At 44.6% G+C, this 3,316-nt stretch overlaps 1 long non-coding RNA gene across 1 annotated transcript; it reads left to right on the top strand.

Moving 5' to 3' along the window:
* Window positions 1–893: 893 nt before the first annotated feature.
* LOC134965580 (uncharacterized) lies at window positions 894–2,996 on the top strand. The gene is made up of 4 exons (XR_010188445.1): window positions 894–980; window positions 1,064–1,436; window positions 1,746–1,767; window positions 2,764–2,996. It is a non-coding gene; the product is annotated as an uncharacterized LOC134965580 (long non-coding RNA).
* Window positions 2,997–3,316: the final 320 nt, after the last annotated feature.

Raw genomic sequence — 3,316 nt, forward strand, 5'->3', positions numbered from 1 at the left:
AATAGTATTTTTAACAATTACAATTTAACATATGTAGCTTTCATTATAAAAATAATGTTGTTTTTCTTTTTTGTGATAATATTCTTTTTGGTCCTGAATTGAACCCAGAAAAAATGTCTTACGCTCCTGCAGTAAGTTGACACCCCCTTTTTTTTACAAATTTTTTGTTTGCATATTTTTTGGACTTTGTTTTTGTCTTATTCAACATTTTTTTTTTTTTTTATAAAAGTGTGTGATGTCTATATTTATCGCAGCAGAAGCCCTACCTCCCCAACCCACGCCAGCACTCCCACCCCAACTGCCAGCCCCACAACCACAACCGGCTCCTCATCAACCAAGGCAACGGAGGCGTGCTAGGCCACCAATTTTCCGACCCCGTGTCCTACTTTTTGGGATGCCAGATGATGTGGTTGTACGTAGATACAGGCTGCCACCACATCTAATCCTAGACACTCTCTCCATAATAGAGAGTGATCTGGAGTCTGAAAGTCGGTATCCTACAGCAATACCACCATTGACACAATTCCTTGCTGTGTTACATTTTTTGGCAACAGGGTCTTACCAGCATGTGGTTGGAGACCTGGTTGGCATGTCGCAGGGCCAGTTCAGTAAGGTCCTGCGGCGTGTCTGCCAGGCTTTCCTCAAGCGTGTGAAGCAATTTATTGCTCTGCCTTTGGATGTTGGTGCCCTAGATGTGGTGAAGCGGCAATTTGCGGAAGGTGGTAGTCGCTTCCCACATGTTATTGGGGTTGTGGATGGCACACATGTAGCTATTCAGCCACCAAAACATAATGAAGAAATTTATAGAAACAGGAAACTGTTTCATTCTCTGAATGTAATGGTTGTTTGTGGGCCATCCCTCCAGATCCTTTCCCTGAACGCAAAGTTTACTGGAAGTTCCCATGATGCGTATGTCATTAGACAATCAGGGATATGGCACAGATTAAGATCAAGTCAACGAGCAGACATGTGGTTATTGGGTGAGTTGTAGCACATATTTCTTTCAAAATTTTTTATATTTTTCAAAATTTACTATTTCTAATTTTGGTTTTTCCTCAAACAGGAGACCGTGGATATCCTTGCACCCCCTGGCTCATGACTCCTTACCGTAATCCCAGGCCAGGACCACAGACGGCATTTAACTCCGCGCTTACTGCCACTAGGCAGCTGGTGGAGCGCACAATTGGGGTCCTTAAAGGGCGGTTTCGTGTGCTCCACCGCACTGGTGGCGACATCATGTATTCGCCGGAGATGGCAAGTAAACTAGTGGTTCTGTGCGCAATACTACACAATATCGCGGTAAGGAGTAGCGTAGAGCTTCCTCAGACAGAGGAATTGCCTGATGAGGAGCCAGGGGTTGTTCGACACTTCGGTGGGGGGAGTGTTACACGGAGGGGGAGCCAAGTCAGGGCAAGCATTGTTGCTGAATATTTCAGGTATAGTGTTTTTATATTATCTTTTTTATCCAAATTAAAATCACAGTATGCTTATGTATTATTTGTAATGTTGACATTTTGTTTGATATTGTAAGGTCATTGTGTAATGCTTTTGGTGTGTTGGAATGTGTAATATTTTTTATACTAAAAATCCGTTAACACGTTAAGCTTTCAATTTTAGATTTGAAATGTAAAAAATGTGATGATGCTAAATAGTGTCCTTATTTGTTTTATATCCTAAAATCCTGATTATTTAAACAAACACACAAACAAATGAAATTGAATGTTGCCCACTTTGTGACTGTCCAGCTGAATGATCACACAAACTGTGGTGAGTACACAGATATTTGTAGGAATTTTTTCAAAACTGTGTGTCTCTGTGTCTGTGTTTGTGTTTTTTTTTTTTGCTAAAAATTTTGCTAATGCGAATGCGTATTTCCGCTCGTGCGAAATAACACTCTGCTCTTCACAGCATTGCAAAGATCAATAAAGTTATTAGAAATGACAACATAGATTTTTGACCAATCACATGCTAACAGACACTATAAATATATGCCCAAATAAGGAAAACGGCATTGCCATGATGCGTGCTGCACCTTTCACCAGGCGGGAGCTCCGCGTCCTGGTTGCGGTGATGGACCGCCACGTAGGCCGCGTTGGGCGCTTCATCCCAAATCGGGTTAAGCGCGAGGCCTACGTGGAGGTCCGCCGCCTGCTGCGGACTCGCGTCCGCAGCAGGCGGACAATCATCCAACTAGAGAGGAGATGGAGTGATCTCCGCAGGAGGACGCCAGAGCTGTTGGCGGAGATCCGCCAGCAAATACGGGCTATGCATGCACGCAGTAAGTTACATTACATAAGATTCTTAGCAAAAATTTAAGAAATTTACACTAAGTGGTAGGCTAATTGCAACGCTGGTTGTCCATTTTTATAACATAGGACAGTGTGTGTGGTTAGGGCAAACAGTACTGACTGTAGCAAAGTGTCACCAAACAAGTGCATGTTTTCCAGAATTAATAACCAGGCAGGAAACTGTACCCAAATACTTGATCAGTGCTGTCTATATAATAAGGTGCCTTGAATAGTTATCTGGTGATGTTGCCTAGACCAATCAATATGACTCAATGGAATAGATTAAGGAATGAGCTTCAAAGTAAAAGTTTTGACTCATTTTGTTTGCTGTGGGCAACATGATGATGTTTTTAAAATGTGTATTTTTAAGAAAAACAAACCACAGTCTTTTACATGGAACAGAACAGTGATTTTTCAAATTGTTTAGTATGTAATTTAACATGCAAAATAAATTTTTCCAAAAATATCATTATAGGACGAGAACAACGGCAGACCTCTCAGCCCCCTTCCCCTTCCCAGTCCCCCTCCCCTTCTCACTCCCCCTCCCCTTCTCACTCCCCCTCCCCTTCGCAGTCCTCCTCAGCTTCCCAGTCCCCCTCAGCTACCCAGTCCCCCTCAGCTTCCCAGTCCCCCTCAGCTTCCCAGTCCCCCTCAGCTTCCCAGGCCCACTCCACTTTCCACTCCCCTTCTCACACCACCTCTCTATCTCTTTCTGTAACCCCTTCTCCTCCTTCCCATACCCCTTCTCCTTCAACTTCAAACTCACCTTCTCAGCCCCCCTCACCCTCTATTGGCTTAACTTTCTCTCCGCCCCCCTCGCCCTCTCAATCAGACCCACCCTCTGAAATTACATCCCCAATCCAGCCTCCTTCCCCCATCCAGCCTCCTTCCCCCATCCCTCCTCCTTCCCCAATCCCTCCTCCTTCCCCAATCCCTCCTCCTTCCCCCATCCAGCCGCCTTCCCCCATCCAGCCGCATTCCCCACCCAGTGAGTGGGCAGAAGAAGCCCCTGCTGAATTAACTGTCAA

Source organism: Pseudophryne corroboree, chromosome 10 (assembly GCF_028390025.1).
Source record: "Pseudophryne corroboree isolate aPseCor3 chromosome 10, aPseCor3.hap2, whole genome shotgun sequence".
In the NCBI taxonomy this organism is placed as follows: domain Eukaryota; kingdom Metazoa; phylum Chordata; class Amphibia; order Anura; family Myobatrachidae; genus Pseudophryne; species Pseudophryne corroboree.